This window comes from Rhinolophus sinicus, linkage group LG04, assembly GCF_036562045.2.
Source record: "Rhinolophus sinicus isolate RSC01 linkage group LG04, ASM3656204v1, whole genome shotgun sequence".
In the NCBI taxonomy this organism is placed as follows: domain Eukaryota; kingdom Metazoa; phylum Chordata; class Mammalia; order Chiroptera; family Rhinolophidae; genus Rhinolophus; species Rhinolophus sinicus.
Genome location: NC_133754.1, coordinates 30,502,596 through 30,523,234, shown reverse-complemented (window position 1 = coordinate 30,523,234; position 20,639 = coordinate 30,502,596). Strand labels below are relative to the sequence as shown.

Genomic DNA, 20,639 nt, shown 5'->3' with positions numbered 1-20,639 from the left:
AGAACTCAACCATTTGCCTTAGTTTCAACCATAAGTTAACAAATACATGCACACACATTGCTACTACTTTATGTGTAGGACAGACACGCTGCAAGTAGATGAGCGAGAAGGGATTTACAGAAGAATATGAAGGGGATGGATAAGTATACAAATCTGGCTTTTGGGTGTACTACGTACTGCTTGTATGATTTTGGTCACATACTTGTAAAATGATAGCACTACCTCAAATAATTATAGTAAGGAGTTAATGAGACAACACATGTTGCATTGGCACAATACATGGGCACAAAGTAAGAGCCCAATAAATATTAGTTGTACATATTGTTACATTGTTGCTGAGAAAGCAAAGAAGTTAAAATTTAATCTCTATTCATAGAAGTCCTTTGGCTTGTCTACAGTATTAGACCATCTTTTCTCTTTTCTTTATCTACTTACTCTAATCTACTCTCTCCTTTCTCTTCCCTGCACTAACACACACACACACACACACACACACACACACACACACACACGCACCTCTTTTCTTCAGTATCTACCAGCAGATCAAATTCTGAAATTTCTGTTGCTCATTCTAAGATTTAACGGAGGCTAAGAATAATATAAATACTTGTGAGCACCTGGTTAAGGGTTCAGACTCAACACCACCTTGGTCTAGCTGTAGAGGAGGTAAAAAAGGTTTGTTGTTGTTGTTTTTCTTCCAGCTACATAATCTCACTTTCTTGCTAAGAAAGATTCCTGGATTGATGGGAGCAAGATTTATGTTCATATAAAGATTTCAAAAGTCAACTATTAATATAGTGTATTATTTGATTGCATATAAAGAAGGAAAAGGCTGCTAAGTGATAATGTATTTTAGTAACCTCATTGCTGGTTGATTATACTTGACAAACATAATGATGAAATTAATTTCTACCTAATAGTGGGTTTTTGGAGAGTGACCTATTGGCTCTAACCCTATTTGAGAACTCAGTCCACTTTGAGATTTGGATTAATATATCAGCAAAAAGAATATACTAATATGAATACATGTTCATATAGAAAAATGGATATATCTATAGACAAATATATCTATTAAAAGTTTACATGGGATGGGATACACATACACACACATATACAATGATTTATTTTTTCAGGTGATTCAGAGAACACCTAAACCTCGTGACGGCTCATAAATTCCAACCTAAAATCCTTGATCAAAAACAAATCAAGAAATTATCAAGGTTGTGCTTTGGTTCTGTCACTGTCATAGCACATACTATATAGAAAATGGCCTGAGCCCATTTTTTACTATTTGAATATCAATGCATCCATGTAAATTTTTGAAATTTACAATGATATACACTTTTAGTTATTAATAAATATTGTCAATAAGATGTTCTAATAGCCACCCAATGACCTGGCCAAAAAGGTATAGGGATGCACTATATTAGCAAAGTTCACTAACATAGTGTACTCATACGAGACCCAATAACTGGATATAAATTTATCCTGTGAGTTAGACCAAAACTTACATGGGTGGTACTGCAATGGTATATGTTATATGAGGTCTGCCAATTAAGTTCACGAACTCATCCTAGAAACTGTACTACATACCTCATGGCTGAATGTCACTATGGTCACCTTCGAAGTACTCCCCTTGGGAAGCTATGCACCAATGCCAGCACCTAGTCCACCCTTTAAAGCAATTTTGCAACTCTTTTTTCTGGAATGGCCATCAGAGCTGTCATTGTATTACCCTTGATGATCTGAATGTCATGAAAATGTCTTCCTTTTAATATATACTTTATCTTTGGGTAAAGAAAGAATTCATCGGAGGCCAGATCAGGTGAGTAGGGAGGGCGTTCCAATACAGTTATTTGTTTGCTGGCTAAAAACTCCCTCACAGATAGTGCCTTGTGAGCTGATGTACTGTTGTGATGCAAGAGCCATGAATTGTTGGTGAAAAGTTCAGGTTATCTAACTTTTCCACCCAGCATTTTTGCCACTTCCAAATAGTAAACTTGGTTACTGTTTATCCAATTGGTACAAATTCATAATGAATAATCTCTCTGATAAAAAAAAAAAAAAAAGTTAGCAACATCATTGCAACCAATTCACAAACTTAATTGTCTGACCTCGTATATACCACAATGTAACTTCTGAGCCCAGTGCACTTACATTCAAATCCTGGCTTTGCCACTTGATAGCTATGAGAACTAAGTTAAACAAGTTAACCCCTCCCAGCTTCAGTATCCTAATTTGAAACATTGGCCATGGTATCTACAAGTCATAATGCTATGATTAAAGGAAATGATATACATAAATTAACTTTTACTGTGCTTGGCACATAAGTGCTCTGTGAATGACCACTGTTTTTAAGAAAACAGGCTGCTAAATACTTAGGCCATTGTAAACCTATTGCAATGTATGTTATGATTACAGAAATATAAATATATGTATACACTAGTACCTCGGTTTTCTAACATCTCCGTTGACGAACATTTCATTAAAAATACCATAAATTTTATGGATCTATGGTATCATTAGATAGTAAAATTCATGCTAAATTTGAAGTTTTAAGGGTTAATTTTAAAAGTCTGGAATGGATTAATCCATTTTGCATTACTTTCTATGGGGAAACCATGCCTCGGTTTTTGAACGTTTCAGAACTCAAACAGGCTTCTCGAACGGAATGGATTACGTTCGAAAACCGAGGCACCACTGTAATGTAATTAATATTGTTACCATTATAAGATATTGAATCTTTTTCTCTTCAACTCCATTGAGGAAAAAATACTCAATAATATTCTGCTGAATCATGGAATACAGCCAATTGTGAATTTAGGACAAAGATTAGAGAATCTTAGTCAAGGCAGGCAGGACAAATCTGTGAGTCAATACTGGGTATGGACAAACTCACAGTTCGAGGGTCAGGGAAAGCTAAAGGTCAGAAGCCAGACAGACTATGATAAAAGAGACGTACATGGATACCAGAAGGTAGAACAAGATGGTAGGTTCAGTGTCAGTTGGGAAGGGGCATTTTGAACAAGTTGAAAGGATAAGGTGAAGCAAACAGAAGAACAGATTTGATTGACAATCCTGATAAGGATGTGTTCATCATGTATGGCCTGAAGTGGAAGCCTAGAATCACAGTAAGTGACAAGAGGACTGAGGAGAATTTGGGGTGATGGGCGAGGGAGGGAGAGAGAGAAACTGAGGACAAGCCACCCGGGGTTGGGGGAGGCCGGGTCTGGTGGTCACCATGCTGTGAAAGCAGCAACGTCTATTAATCACTAGCAACCATCCTAGTAGATTCTCTCTTGCCTTAAAGCACTTCCTCAAAAACTGCTGACTCCTAAAGACATTTATTACATTTACCCTCCTACTTGATGGTCAATTGAGACTATATGTTGAAATAATCATTCCATTTATTGTTTTACTCAACACTAAGAATAAACAGGACACATATTTTGAATTTTAAATTTGTATGTGATAATACAGATTAGGGCATACATCCTAAATATGACAAAATGTTATGCTTGATTCAATGAAAATTAATCATACTTGGTAGGCACATTTGGGTAATTTTAATATATTTTGAAAATACAAAAACATAAAAGAATAAACCAAATGAAAGCTAGTAATATATCATAGAAATAGAAAGTATTTTAAATTTTTAAAAATTATAATTGACATAAAATATTGTATTAATTTCAAATGTACAACATAATGATTAAATATTTATATTTTATAAAAAGGAAAGTAATAAAGTGTATAATTCAGTTTGGCATTTTGTACCCATTGTCTTTTTTTTTTTTTTTCTGACTGCTATGTCACTAATTTTTTAGAGAACTCATTTATCCCATCTTTAGTATAATGTAGATGCCAGGTCTTAAAGTAATGGAAAGGGCAATGACCTTGAAGTTAGAACTTCAAGCTGGCTTTCAAGTGCCAGTTTTATTCTTTGTCGATATATAACCACAGAAAATTCATTTAACCTCTGTGCTTTCCAGGTTTTCACATATAAAATAAGAGGAAAACATTTCATTGACATTTCAGTTCCTTTCTAGAAAAAAAAAAAGGAAGAAGAAGAAGAAGGAGGAGGAGGAGGAGGAGGAGGAGAAGGGACAGGAAGAAGGAAAGAAAAACATTTAATGTTTTCTAAATCATATAATTGCATATTCACTAAAGCATACGCTTATTGTCATAATTTTTTAACCATACTCTCTTTTTTTCCTAAATGGGAATCTTTGTTTTCTGATATATATAGCTATCTCTTTTTCAAGTTTTCTTGTCTAAAAAGTCATGATGGAGTTGGAAAGTCTCATTTTATGGCTTATAAAACTAAGCCCTGAGATATAAAATAATTCAGCAAAGATGACATGATCAAGTCCCATCAATGGTTATACATATATGTACATACAATTATATACTCTCTGCATCAATTGTTACAAATATTCACCTCAAGATACCTAATAATCTTAATGAAAGGTATTTAAAACATGGATGTATTTCCACATATTTCAATGTGATTTCAAAACAGTCTATTTATTATGTTAAAGAAAGTCCTTGAAAGACTAGCATTTGTTATAGCAGGATTTTCCCTGTAGTCAGAAGACTGAATGCAGGAAATAAATTATCAACCAGTTAGTGTGTATTTTTTTCCAAGTCTTACTCATAACTTCCCTAGCTGTCATTTCATATAACCATACTTTACCTGTAAATTAAACTCTCCTTTTATCAAACTCAGCTGGGGGTTATTATATCAACTTTAATGCCTCTAAAAATGGTGCTAAATGTGGATTTATATCACAAATGGAAAATCTGAGAGTGAAGGACATTTTCCACGTGGCAGTCTCATAAAACTATCGCTTTTAACAGACAACTTAAATTCAAGAGAAATTTGCGAAAATCTTTTAAGCACATTAATGGTCTTAGGAGGAAGTGCTAATATGGAGTGTGTCTGCTCTGCTGCAGCTGCTTCATTTATGAAAGCATAAACAACCCTGACTCATTCTAGGGAAGTCATAATTACCATAGGGACAGACGCTTCGTAAGGACTAATGCAGTAGCTTAAATTACAGTCGTTGTGCTATCCCCATGCCCAAATCTTGCTGTAATACCTGCAGAGGAAAAGATAGTTACATACGCAGTACCTTTTACAATCAACTCCATTGCATCTTAAAAGTAAATGTATATGAAGACACTTTATAAAACAAAAAAACTATTGGCAAGGTAAGAAAGACTTAACTGGCTACTTCCTCAAATGTTTGATAATGGCATCCTCAGCACACATACTCTATGCTGTGCACTGTGCTACATAGGAGGTTTGTTGATAGAATATCATGTGGCCAAGCCCTTTAAGGTTGCATAGTGTAGTGGGAGAGGCTAACAGCTAAACTTTTGAAATAACTGTGATGTGATCATTTGAAATATGTTTTCAATGAAATTCTAAGAGCTGTGCCCCCAATACAATCAAAAGTGAAACAGTACTATACATATAATGAGCCAAAAAAGCTAGCAGACAAGCATTTTCTTATCTGTATTCCAAAGAAGTATTTATTAGCATTGTATCTTTCCATCGTTGTCCAAACTAGCCGCTTAGTATCTGAAAAGGCAATTTACCTTTCACCAGCATCACCTCTCATCCAGACTCTAATTTGTGTGTGTTTTGGGTCACAATATCTGAACAGACCTCAAGGAACCTTACCTATTCTGGTAAGGTGTCCTAGAGTTAATGGGAACCCAGTGGTAGTTTCTAAACAAGACGCATCTTGTGCTGAGTGTGTGCTAGGCACTTTTCTAAGGTCTCTAAATATACCAGTTCCCTTAACCCTAACAAACTCTAGCAGAGGCACTGTTAGTATTCTTATTTTGCAGTTGGGTAAGCTGAGGCAAAGAGAGTTTAAGTTCCCTAAAGTCACACATAATAGAGTCAGAACTCAAATACCTTGGACTCTCTAATCTGCATACAACAGTTCTCAAACAAATAAAATGATATCAGAGTTAAACTTTGAGATAATATAGTGGCATGAAGGTATATCTGAATAGCCACAAAACTGGACAGAGAACTATGAATTAAAGAAATACAACCATATTCCAGGAAAGTAATACATATAAGAAAGAATATGAGGGCAGCCGGTTAGTTCAGTTGGTTAGAGCAAGGTGCTCTTGACAACAAAGTTGCCAATTTGATCCCCACATGGGCCACTGTGAGCTGCACCCTCTACAATTAGATTGAAACAACTACTTTACTTGGGTCCTGGACAAACACACTTAAAAATAAATAAAAGTTTAAAAGAAAGAAAGGATATGTAAGTGATTTCAAAGAATTCGGTGACTCCTGTACCAAAATTAATTCAAAATGGATCAAAGACTTAAGCATAAGACCTGAAACAATAAACTGCATAGAAGAAAACATAGGTACTAAACTTATGGACCTTGGGTTCAAAGAGCATTTTATGAATTTGACTCCAAAAGCAAGGGAAGTAAAAGCTAAAATAAATGAATGGGACTATATCAAATTTAAAAGCTTCTGCACAGCAAAAGAAACCATTGACAAAATAAAGAGGTAGCCAACCGAATGGGAGAAGATTTTTGCAAACAGTGCCTCCAATAAGGGGCTAATATCCAAAATATACAAGGAACTCATGCAACTCACCAACAAAAAAAACAAACAACCCAATTGAAAAATGGGCAGAAGACCTGAAAAGACATTTCTCTAAAGAGGACATACAAATGGCAAATAGACATATGAAAAAATGCTCAACATCACTAATCATCAGAGAAATGCAAATGAAAACCACAATGAGATATCACCTCACCCAGTCAGAATGGTTATCAACAGGACAAATAGTAACAAGTGTTGGAGAGGTTGTGGAGTAAAAGGAACCCTCATACACCGTTGGTGGGAATGCAGATTGGTGCAGCCGGTATGGAAGGCAGTGTGGAGAGTCCTCAAAAAATTACGAATAGAATTACCATATGACCCAGCAATTCCTCTCCTGGGTATCTACCCAAAAAATCTGAAAACATTTATATATAAAGACAAGTGTGTCCAGTGTTCATTGCAGCTTTATTTATTAGTGGTTACCAGAGGGTAAGGGGGGTGGGGGGTGGGAGACGAGGGTAAGGGGGATCCAATATATGGTGATGGAAGGAGAACTGACTCTGGGTGGTGAACACCCAATGGGATTTATAGATGATGTATTACAGAATTGTATACCTGAAATCTATGTAACTTGACTAACAATTGCCACCCCAATAAACTTTAATTTAAAAAAAAAAAAGAATTTTGTGACTAATTGGATACAGAGAACAACAGAGGAGAAAAAAATGGAATTATTACTAAGGGTGTGAGCTTTGGAAACTGGGAAGATGGCTTAATAGAAATAGAGATGATTCAAAGAAGGTAAGAAGGGAAGAAAGACAAAATCGCATTCAAACTTTCTGTCATCAGGGAGAAGCGTGCTCATGCTGTATACACAGAGCACAGTTATCCACACTACAGAAACCAACTGTTCTGTCCCTTGAGTACTTGGGCATATGTCAGACACAAGCTTCACAAAGCATTTTCAGAGCTACCTTATTCCTTTGCTATACTTTGCTATTGTATCTGTAACCTTAAGAAACTTTGCTGACATGCAGGTATTTAACATTTAACATTCTTCAGGCTAAATGTTCAGTGGGGAAGAGTCAACATGGCTTGGTGTCCTGTGACATAATCCATCACATCCCTCTTTCATTCCTCTGCACAAAGTCGGTTGGTTTTGGCCGTTGGAAATTATTATAGGGCTGAACAAGAAGCAAGGCTAAGTATGTCACAAAAGTGGAAAAACCAGCCATCGGAGCAGAAAACCCTGTTCAGGTAGCCAGGTGGTCTGCAAATGCCTGCTAGCATTTTTTCTTCCAGTTGGCATATAACATCTGTTTCTAAAGTGAAAGGGTGTGAAGAAAATGACACAAGTGGTAAGCACTGACATATGCAGGGGAAAGGAAGTGATTTATTTTATATTAAGATTGTTACTGTTGCAAAAATAAAAGCACAACCTGAATATGTCTCTGTAAGACTTATATAATATATGTGTGTGTTTAAGAGAAAGATTGTATATTTTTATTAAATCATAACACAAAAATACAGGACTCTGAAAATCTAATTAGCACAATGAATAAAAACAGGAGGCCTATAAAAAAATTATTTTCTGAAATAAGGGCAAGATTCTACCAAGAGTTTAGAAATAAGAAGGGAGGGAGTGGAACCTAAGAAAGTATAAATTATTCATTTGCATCAGCTAGAAATGGTATATGTGCAATAATATTAATAAATGAATATTTGCTAACAAAAAAATATTTTAAACAAATGCGGACTATAAATTATCAGTATCTATTAAAGAGTCTACTGATTAAACTAGGCAATAAAATATTAAGCTTTTGGGATTACTGAAAATGACAGCATTCCTGACTGAAGTTAGTATCAATTATATAGTCTAATAGAAAGAGTTTATGGAAAATAGGAAAATACAGGTAATGTAGAGTAGAATAAAGATTGATCTTTAAACCTTGAATGGACTCTAGGTGTCAAACAGTTCCCACCTCCATTTTTACAAATAAAAATCACAAGTGCCAGATGGTGAAGTTACCCTCCCAAGATCATAGAAATATCAGAACTTTCTTTGGAACTATGACAAGAAGTGATAGGAGGGGTGTAATATTGTCATCGTTCCAGAATGAAAGGGATCTGGGTGAAGAATTAAGCATGGAGGCAGGTGGAGGCAATAATTCTTTCATAATAAGGTATGGAGAGTATACTGAGTCACAGAAAACAAGAAAGGACCAAAATAAGAAAGTGAACAAAATTGTAATAAATCATCAAAAGGTAAATGTGATACTAAGTTAGTGAATCATTTATTAAAGTTCCACTAATAAGACATAAACTTCTCTGAAATCTGAGGAAACACTGAATTTGTCGGTACAACTTAATTGGGTAGACACGAAGCAGGTAGCCAAGTTAGTCATTGCAGTGATGCTTCCCTTTCAGAATGAAAAAGACAACAATAAAAGGTATTGAGTACCTGAAATAAAACAGGGATGATGTACTACTTTTAACTATCTCGCAAACATTTTTATCTGGTAGAGGTGGGAGAGAGGCAGGGAGAAAGGAAAATTCTTTCTTTGAAGGTACCACTTCAAAATTAGAAAACATTGAAATGAGGAGAAATAAATAGGGTGTGCAAAAAAAAGATCAAAATTATTTCTTCTTACCTAATGTCTCAGTTATTTATAGGGTAAAACATGAAACAAAAATCTTCTTCTTAGATTTATACAATGGAACACGTTGGATAGCCACTCTGATGTCCCAAGTCTCCTCCATACTCAAGGCCATCATGTGGCATCTGTACTGCAGAGCTCATCCTGTTAGGTGTGCTAGCATCCCTTCACACATTTGACTCCCTGCCCCTGACAGAACAACATCTCTTATCACTTCGCAGAGCTTCTAGTGAGTATCTCACAACATTCAATTATTAAACTTGAAAGTACATCTTTTCTGTCACGAGAATGGTACTGTTACATAATATACACCTGTTAATAATAGTTGTCATGCATTTGTGATAAATGGGATGAGGTGGCATTGTCATACAGGGAGATGCAAGAGGAAAAAGTTTTTCAAGTACTATCTTCAGGAATAATGTTACTAGAGCTTATGCAAGTGCTTTCAAGGTAGAGAAAATAAATGAGAAGCAGATTTTCTCCCTCACAAAATTGCCAGTGGGTAAGGTAAAGGTTCAGAAAAACAGGAGGTTTCTAATATATTCACCACCCATTCAATGCCTGGCAGCAATTAGGAAAATAAACAGGATCCTGAGTCGAATTAACAGCACCAATTAAACTTTCCTGCAAATGCATTTATACCGATAACTGGTGGGGCAACATCTGGAAAATTATTCACAAAAAAATGATGCCTGATATTTCTGATATTCTCAAAGGACACAAATTTTTAAAAAATTAAAAATGAGTAGGGAGTATGAGCTGTGTACCAAACGAGAACTAGTTTTGACTTTTGCCACAATTTTAAACAAAAGTCAGATCAAACTTGTTTAAAGATTTGAAATGTATAATTATCTTAGTCTATTTTTGCAGGCAAAGAGCTGTTTCTCAACATGGACTAAGACATAATATTCAAAAAATTATATTTAAGCTAGATAGTAGAACCTTACAAAACTGAACGTGAGGTAAGGATATTGCACTTAATATAACACATATTTGGAAAACCTGACAGAAACAGTATTTATGAAATCATATAAAATCCTTAATGTTTTCAGCAAATTTTTTGGTTATAAACGCCTTTGATGGTTTTTAATAAAGAATCCACTGTAATAATATAATTCCCCTTTTATTTATCTCAGCTGCGTGTTTGGAATCCAAGTTATGGATATGTTATATTTAAAAACTTATTGTAAATCTTTTGTATATTTATTTTGAAGTTTGGTAAACATTTTTTCTATAGAAATCACAGTAATGGTAATTTGGTTTCCAGAGTCCTCAATAATCTCTTTAATCTATGTGCCCAGAAACATAGCATCAATTGCATTATTTTAGTTACACCTAACCAATACATACATTTTTTTTCCATTTTTGGAATGCATTGAAAAACGCATTCCAAATTCTAATTTAGGAGGATAGAACGACCTTTCTCACAAAACACTCTCACTCACCACACAGATAGGAAAGACCCTTAATTAAAGACTTTATCACTAAATTCATTTTCAAAACAGAAGGCACTTTTTAAGACACACTTCTGTGAAGTGAAAAGGGGAAGGAGATAAAAGAAGATATAGGAACCTATCTGGCTCAGACTTTCTAATGCAATTGTTTATTCAACAAACAACTATTGTGTGCCTACTAAGTAAACAACCCCAGGGCAGGCATTATGTTACTTGAGGAAAACAATGACTAATTAAATAGGGAATGTGCCTTCCAGGAACCAGTTGTAGTCCTGGAATAGAGAAGAAATGTATATATAAAATACATTAAAAATATATATACTGTGATACAACATATCATGCCAAGTTTTGGCTAGATAATGAAATACCTTAAATGCAATACCCAAGAGATTGGAGTTTACTCTGTGGACATCAAAAAGCCATCAAAAGTCTGACCTGTGTTTGTTTGGGGGCAGTAAAGTAATAGGAGAAAGGTTTTAGAAAAATACTTTAAAATCCCAAGCAAGATTAATTACAAAGGATGAGGGTGGTCATTGGGAAAACTGATGTTGGGAGACCAGTCCTAAAATATTGAAATAATATAAACCAAAAAAGACTGCAGAGCATTGGATTTTAGAGATTTAAGAAACTTTTTTAAAATACTGGACTGGGCAAAGATTGAGCTAATTCTCAATGGAGAACCAAACAAAACGGTAAATAAGGCTCTTAAGTTGAGCACACATAAATAAAACAATGAAGATAGAGTTGGTTTGGCTGGGGAAATGAGGTATTTAATTATGGACATATTTCATTTCAGATGTTAGTAAAATAGAGTTGATGATAATTACAGGAGCTTTGGTGAGATCCTTAATACTGAAAGAGATAGAGAAGAAAATTTGGAGAAATGCATGTCTTTAAAAAGTTATAGAAACAAGAGGTGAAATGGATGTCAAATGTCAAAAAAAGACCTTGAAGAGCATTTCTTCTAGGAAACTAAAGAAAAGAGTTTCAGAAGGGCTTGGCCCATAACTGAAGTGTTGCCTATTAGTGGAGGAAGATGACAAATGAAAATGAACCATTAGAATCTTCAAATAGAACCCATTCATATGTCATGTACTACTTCCGAACTTGTCTGCATCTAGTTTATTTCTTTAAAACAGGGTTTATTTTTACCATTCATTTCATGAGAAGATATTAGTTTTATCTTGTTGATGAAATAATTCACCAATTTTAATAAGTCACCTTTTATTTTATTAGATTATTTCTCTGTATTTCAAAAGGCTCTCCAAAAAATTTTCCTGAATGTAGGATAGTGTCTGGCCCACAGAAATCACTGAATAATGGTGTGTTGGATAAAAGTATGATATTGCTGTAGGGTATATGCAGGTGTTGTTGGGAATGAGAATAAAAGGGGTTTGAGGAACATTGAGAAAGTAGAGTAAGGAGTCGATTTGAACAGTCTGGACTTTACGCAGACTTCATATTTATTATTTATAATAATGAAGATTCAGCAATGAGAGTGGGAAAAGGTAAGGTAGAGCTCTGGAAAGAAATGTCCCAGGTTTGCACCATCTGATCTCTAAATTCACTCAATTCCATTGTACTTCTTTAAATCTTTCTCTGTTAGGTATGTTCACCTTGTCTTTATTTTACAAATTTTTCTAAAGTCTGGAATTCCATTTCATCAAAGTATCAGTTTAAAAAGTCAATAATTCCTTTAAATATTACTGTGTTTTCAAATATAACTTGGAACTTTAAAAGCCTTTAGCTAATGAAAAGCCGCATACAGTAATTTTGAAATCCTACCAAAAAAATCTATGCCAATATATGCAAAATATTCCTACAGGTTACTAAAGCCACATTTAATAAAAATATAAATCCAGTAAAAGTTTCTAATAATTCAACTTAATTAAAAATTTACCCATGTATAATAAATTATTAGGAAATATTCCCTTATTTCTTCTTACCAACACCTACAAGGCATGGCTCTCTCCTCACCTCTGCCCCACTATTACCTTATTAATAATTTATTTGTGTTTCTGACAACGTAAATTAAAGCCAAGTTTTTGTGTTATTCTGCCCTCCTTCTCACCCTTAACCTGAACTTGTAGTATTATGATAGTTGGGAAACAGGGATGATGTCAGCTCTTCTGTGAGCTTTTCAGTGCCTTCCTTTCAATTTCTTCTGGTGTTTCGCCCATCATTGCTTACTTTATTTGGCTCATGAAGGACGGTAACTGGCATGATAAGAAAAATGAGTTCTATAAGGGGTTTAACTTTGAATCGTTAAAACTCACACTTGTGCTTCTAAGGTGAATTTCAGAGCAACATGGAGACTTCCAGGGCTCAGCATCAGCAACTTTGGTGTAAGGAGCAAAGACATTACATACAATCTTCCTGGTGCCTATTTGTGTGTGTGTGTGTGTGTGTGTTGTTTTTCTTTTGAGATAATCTCCTCTTTACACATCTGCCTGTATGGAGAATCCCTTAGGACAGATACCTAAAGTGGAAATGTGTGCTATCCAACCTTCAGTGTTAGCTGCATTTCCCAAGACCGTTGTCCAAGTCCTGTGTGGCTCAACATGCATCATTGTACTTCTCCCTAAGATCTACCATTTCCTCAAATTTGAATATTTCAGGTCCCGAGTAACTGTTGTAATTTTAATGGCAAATGTTCTGCTATGATAGCCATATGCTGTATTAGAAAGATTTGATTGCTCTTACTTTGAGATTCTCTTAACCTCTTCAACATGGTTTTTATTTTGGTCCTGTTTCTCCTTCACCGAAAGGACAAATGCATCTTGCCACTGATCTTTGTTGTTGTTATTTTCACATAGGTTGTCATTTGACTACAACATCAAATCCTGGGTGAAAAGATAGCTCTGTGCCTCACAATACCTCAGTAGTAGTTTCTGGTTCAGTTACAAAGCCATGAAGTTGACCTCCTAATTGTAGTTTTCCTTTTTGCTCTTATTAAACCTAACTCCCAGATTAGGATGTTTCCAAAGAGGATGAGCCCTTGTTGGTGGTAATTTGGTTAACGTTTTCCTCCACCTGATATTATTAGGATGGGAAATTGTCTATGTAATGTAGGTTTGAGTTTCCGTTCATCTTTGTTAACTAATTTCACTCACTTCCTGTGGTTAATTCATTTTCTACAGCTAAAATCTTAATTTTCACTTGCCCAATATCCATTGGGAGTCAGTCAGGGTAGACAATCACAAAAAAAATAAAAAGGAAAAAGAAATGCATCTCTGGATGTTCTGAAGGCAAGCCAAGCAAATTACTAGGGTTACAGCTCTAATTTTTCTCTGTTTATCTTCTTTCTCACCCTCTCCTCACCAAATACTCCCAAACTCACAAACAAACAAGAGCTTATTTGAAAGGACATCTTGGGGTTGCTTCTCAGAAAAGTGTCACATTAAACCCTATAAGTTGATCCTAACAAAATTGCCTCCTTGCTTCTATAAGTTGATGAAGATAGTGACGAAGAATAGGGGGGGAAACTGAAATAAAACAAAAACAAAACCACAGTAAGGAATAGAATTGGGGTAGCCAGTCCTGCACCATTCGGATATGTGAGGTGCCACCAGTCTGAAACCCAAAAACATACACATTGCAGCTATGACTATTTTAATGTGAATTAATGTTGACCCTAAGAACAAATTTCCTATTATCACCAAAACCAGGTTCTTATTAATTAGATACCCTGGGTTTAATCTATGTCCAGTACAAGAGCCTAATTTCTCATGGGTAAAGTATTGGTTTGAGACTTCAGAGTAAGTCTCTTTCACAAACCTTATCAAAACAGACCAAAGATAGAGATGGTCAGGGTCATAAACCCTGAAGTCCTGTATATCGCCTAATAATTCATGTGTGAAAAAGAATCAACAGTGCAGGGAAATCACTATATATTTGATGGTTGTGAGACCTACCTGTGTGTGAATAACACAAAGTGTCCTTTACTGTCATTCCCTTGAATTCCATTATTTCCCACCCTTGAGCCACCACAGGACAATAGGAGAGCAGAGGTAAAGCAATTTTTAGATGAAATCCCACCTGACCTCACCACACTGATAGACATGTGTTATATGGAGATAGAATGGAGGGGGGAAAAAAATAGACATTTTTATACAAATTAATGTACTTTGCTTCTTCTTAAATTCTGATGGTTTATTCAAAGTCATGCGGTTTATTTTTGGGTATTGTGGATATCTATTAAATAAAACAATTTACATAAGTATTTCCCAAAAAAGCATTCTATTATATTATTTCTCAATTAGATAAGATCAGTACTCTGACAAATTTTTGTATACCCATGGCAAAAATGGACAGGGATGATGTAAATATGCTAATGATAGTATTAATTTCTCTTTCAATTACCAGGACATTAATAAAGGGGAAGAGGGCTCAACATGTCAGTAGGATCTGGCTCAGAGATCACAGAAACCGGTAGCAACAGTGTACAAGCGTCACCTCAAGGAAGGATCAATCGCAGATAGGACACTAAAAGGTTATATTCTTCAACCCCATTTGAGAATAAGAAAAACAATGTCCAAAATAATAAAATTAACTACTAAGGAAGTGACAGAACCAAGAGTAAAGTCTAAATCTTTTGACTTATTATGAAAGAGATGCTGTGGCCTTTTGTTATCATCCAGTCTGCCTTTCGCTGTGTCTAGGGAATCCTCCATCCAATAAAACAAAGAACATCTCTCATAATTGAGTTTGAAAATGCCAGATAGTTTTGTAACCTCCCATTCAGCTGAGGCATGGATGCATAAATTCAGCAGTCAATTAGATGCTCTCAATATATGGGCTTAGAAACAAAGGAAGGAACCCAAGGGTTTACAGAACTCAATTAGGTGAGAGCAGTGGCAGCAGTATCAGATATAGTCAGAGCCTTGAGATATCTGTCATGTAGTTCTGGAAGTAATTTCTACAGTGTGTCTAATGACAGTGGATTCATAGTGAAAGCTGTATGATTTTTGCCCAGTTGCGGTGGCAGTGGGGCTTCACATGGCCTATTCGAAGACCTAATTTTGGGTGTGTGTAAGATACAGAACAAGCAGGAAAGCTGAGAAAATGGCCCAAGAATAAACAATCCACATAGGTCATTCTGTGTCAGCACAGATACAGTGCTTTTTCCTTGGCAAGGGGTCCTCCAGCATTAGGATCTCCTACAAGCTGTGATCTGGCTGGAGTCTGATATAAACAACCATTGACTCCATTAGACCTTGCTGTATGGGGCTTGGTAACAAGGAGTAACGTTAATTAGTTTGTCATGTTTTTGTTTCAGTGTTCCTGCTTATTTTCTTTTTAAATATGTGTTAGAAACTAGTAAAAAAAAAAAAAAATGAGGAATTCAGAAATGAAAGAATAAAGAAAGGAAAAATTAATGGATTAATATCTGTCTGTATATGTACAATAAATCCAAGTAGGACAGAGAATACAAAACTACTTTAAGAAATTTGATAGTTCAGGGTCCAACCACTGACATTAAGCAAGTCAAGTGCCTACTGATCATTTTGTTTGCCACTTACAAAACTATTCCAAATGAATGACTGTCATGAATCCAGCTTGCTTAAAATAGAAGTTTGAGAGATATGGACACTTAAACAAGCTTCTTACGTTTTGATGTGTTTTGTTGGTGTGTGCTGGTATAAACAGTTGTCATGTTTCATGGGAGGTGATGATGCAACATCTAATGGGAATTAAGACCATTCCCTGTGACTGCATTTTCTGTAGCTTCCAAAATAACATCACTGTCTCCAATTTCTCTGAGCTTTCTGAAACAGTTATCTGTGCGATTGTGATTTATAATAAGTATATATTAGTTTGGTACGAAAGTTATTGCAGTTTTGGCAATTATTGTTAACCTTTTAAACCGCAATTACTTTTGCACCAACCTAATCCTTGATCTTCATCCCTTTTCTGGCACAGAGCTCCTTGGAATATCCTAAATGAGGAAAGCCATAAAGTTGTCTTTTGTTATGTTAATAAGGTGACTTTGGGGCCCCAAACTAAGGATGGGACTGGTTGCCAGGAGAACCAACCATGTGATTAGATGGTTGAAATTTTTAATCTCACCCCCTGACTTCTGGGGAGGGGAGAGGGGCTGGAGATTGAGTTCAATCACCAATAGCCAATGATTTAATCATTCATGCCTGTGTGATGAAACCTCCATAGAAAATCCAAAAGGATCAAGTCCAGAGAGCTTCCGGGTTGGAGAACACATGATTTGGGAGAGTAGCTTACCTGGAGGGAGTGTTGAGGATCCACAACCTTTCCCCACACTTTGCACTGTGCAGCTCTTCCATCTGGCTGTTCCCGAGTTATATCCTTTTAAAATAAACCAGTAATCTAGTAAGTAAAAGAGTTCTCTGAGTTCTGTGAGCCATTCTAGCAAATTAATGGAACCCAAGAAGGGGTCGTTGGAACCTCCAATCTATAGCCAGTTGGTCAGAAGTATGGGTGACAACGAGACTAGCAACTGGCATCTGAAGTGAGGAAAGGAGAGGACTAATAGGATTGAACCCTTAACCTATGGAATCTGATGCTATTTCCTGGTAGATAGTGTCAGGATTGAATTATAAAAAACGCTGCAGGTGTCCAAGAATTGCTTGTTGGTGTCCGGGAAACACCACCACCACACGTTGAAATTGGGTGCAGATTCTTTCAGATCTTTTATCTAAAATGTGTAGCTTTCCTACTCCAGAAAACTAAAGGCTGATAGATTTTCCTATATGGAGTAAGGCTGTGTATTGGCCTTATCAGAGCCTATCATCAGGAATACAAAACAAAAGAAAATCATTGGTGGAAGCAAAAACTATACTAAATACATATGTGATTACAATTGCTCTCCTGTTTCTACAAACATGGTATCCTTTACTTTATTCTTGATTTCTTTTGTAATTTCAATTTTTAAGAATGCCTTGGACTTATTTTTCATATCCTCCACAGTTCCTAATGTAATATCTTGCATGTAGGTGTTTAATTATCAGCTAGTGTCAATCAAGTCTTGATGCAACATATCAATCCATTACCAAAATTATATTCAACTATCCTTTCAATTTAACAAATTTCCATTTATAAAATGCCAAAACAAGGAATATAATCAATGTTTGACAAATTATATATCAAAATTTTCTCCATGAGCAAGTCTAGAATGTAGCATGGGACAAATCATGAATATTTGCTATTTTTTTTAATTCAAAAATCATGTCATCTAAAATCTTGCATAAATTCTGGTTTTATGTAATTTTTATGGCTCTTCCTAACAATATTGATCTTTATATTAATGTTCTGGCTTTATTTTACCTATTTATAAATTTCAATGTTGTAGTGTTATCTATAGGATAAGTCAAGGAATATATGCATTAGAAATTATTTCAATACAAGAGAGTATGTCTTATTAAGTATATTAAGAATTTTACATATCTTATTATCCATATCATACTTAGCACAATAGAAGGCAATTATAAATATTATAGAATAAAACCTGGATACAGTTTTTATTAAGTAAATTATTAAACAAAAATGGAAGTTAGAAGACAGCATCATCATTTATTTATGAAACAACCACCATTTCAAGGTAGTTTCCTGATATCATCAAATCATCCTTATGAATTAGATACCAACAACTTTATTTTAAACTATAGACTTTAAGAATATGTAGCATTTAAGCCTCAATGATAGTAAGGAATTGGGCAAGTATTCAAATAATCTTTTTTTTTTTTTTCACCCAACTATGACTTAGTGACTTTTTGCTGAATTTAGTGAACATTACATATGGACAATACATGTAAAAGTTATTTTCATCCCACAAACAATTTCACCATTTGGAATTATGTTACTTTTTCTAAGTCAGATAAACTAAGCATTTAGAGAGGTGAAAGGGAAATTATCTATGCCCACAATGACTGTAAGGGAAAAAAAATGGTGAGTTCCAGTGGAAAATATTCTGTGCATAAAATTTTGCAAGAATAACACTTTGTCAAGGAAAACACACTTCCCTTAGCATAATGTTCTCCAGGTTCACCCACAAGCCAATCACAGGACAAACACTACAGGAGTGTACTTATATAAGGAATCTACAATAGTCAAACTTACAGAAATAGTGGCTTCCAAGGCTGGGGGCATTGAAGAAATGGAGTGTTTTTATTCAATGAATATAAAGTTTCCATTATGCTAGAGGAGTGAGTTCTGGAGAGCCTCTGTAGAACATATTGCCTATAGTTAATACACTACCATGTACTTCAAAATTTATTAAGAGGTAGATCTCATGTTAAGTGTTCTTACTGAGAGAGAGAGAGAGAGAGAGAGAGAGAAGAAAACTTTGGGAGTTGTGGGATATGTCTAATACCTTCATTGTGGTGTTTGCATATGCCCAAACTCATCAAATTTTACAGGTTAACTACGTGCAGTCCTTTGTATATCAATTATACTTTAAAGGTTTGTTTTTTTTTAAGAAAAAGGAAGACATTTCCCCCTTAACTGGATTTGTGCTATTTTAAGTTCATATGATTTATCTATTTCATATTATCTTGACATTTGTTAAAAAAAAAAAAAAGGACAAAGACTTCCTGGATGCGAGTCTACCCACACTCCATGAGAAGCCATGAGCCATGATCATACAGCTGTGTAGTCAAGGAGTGAAACAAGGAAGACAGAGGCCCATCCATTGAATGCACAGGATATTTCTGGTTATTTGTTGTCCATATATGTCACAAGTCTCCTCTTTTATCAATAACTTAGCTAAATACAGATACCACTAACATAGCCAGCAGCTACTTTACATCAAGCACTATGCTAATAACTATCATCTAATCTTTTATATCTATTAGGTCTAGTAATTGGCTGATGAGAAGCTAGCATGGAGAACTAGACAAAGAAATATAATAATGAGAGCAATAACTGTAAACACAAATCAAAGGAGCTTAATATATGTTGGCAGTTTCCTATCACTTCTTGTTTTCAACAGTGGTGCGTGCCAGTACTAAGCCCTTCTCCTGAATCCTTACATCCTTTCCCACATGCTGTGTCCCTTCCCTATCCTTACTTCCTTGTCTTGAGTTCTGCTGTAATCTTCCTCCCCTCAAGTCTTCCCTGATTCAACTTCCAACTCCTTCAGAAATTTTCATGTATAATGGCTTTAGCGTAGGATAGACACCTTCTTCATCCAGGAAAATAAAATTGTCTCAGAAACTCACAGCAGTACAAATTCCAAAGTTTGAGTATCAGAGTCTGAAATGATAATACTTGGTGGCCACAGTATGTGTGGGTGGGGCTGCCAAGTCCCTTCCCCTTCAGGTTGCTCCACCATTGTATGGTAAAGACATCTGACATTTCCCATGGCCTAAGTTCTCACAGTCTCCACTTGGACACACACACACCTATACACAAATGTATACATCTCTAGGGATATTTTTTAAAGATATTATAATCAAATTAAGGTAAAAACAAAACTTCCCCAGAAGGCACACAAGCTTCTGAGATTTTTCTTGCTATGCAGGGTAAGTAAGTATTTTATATCATTATTCAGGGTAGGTTTATCTTCCCTTTGTCTTGATAGTTATTTCCAGACATTGCCCAGGTGATGCATTAGTGCATATAAAACAGGCTCATTAAAGTGCCTGCTCTGAAGTCTTTAATTCAGTTATTCTAACTCCTCCAGAATACAAAGTAAATTGTGAATGAAAAATAGCCCTTTATTTTATTTAACTCCATTACAAAATAAAACTAAGTAAACAAGTTTAGTGCATAAATTTTACGTAAATATGTGTCTTTAGTTAAAATGCATTAAGTTCACAGAATCTATTATCTGCTTATTTGCATTCATCCAATGAACTCAGAAACAAGACATTTGATGATCTATCTCCTAATTATCTTCTTACATTCCCATAATTAGCCTTAGAAATTTCTTTGAAATACCTGTAAGACTCATGTATATTCTGACTT

At 35.3% G+C, this 20,639-nt stretch overlaps 1 long non-coding RNA gene across 1 annotated transcript in view; it reads right to left on the bottom strand.

Annotated features, from left to right (window-relative positions):
- Window positions 1-20,639, bottom strand: part of LOC141571291 (uncharacterized) — a 203,734-nt gene that overhangs the window by 21,385 nt on the left and 161,710 nt on the right. The window contains exon 4 of the long non-coding RNA XR_012496051.1: window positions 16,938-17,021. This is a non-coding gene — a long non-coding RNA (uncharacterized LOC141571291). The remainder of the gene's footprint in view (window positions 1-16,937; window positions 17,022-20,639) is intronic.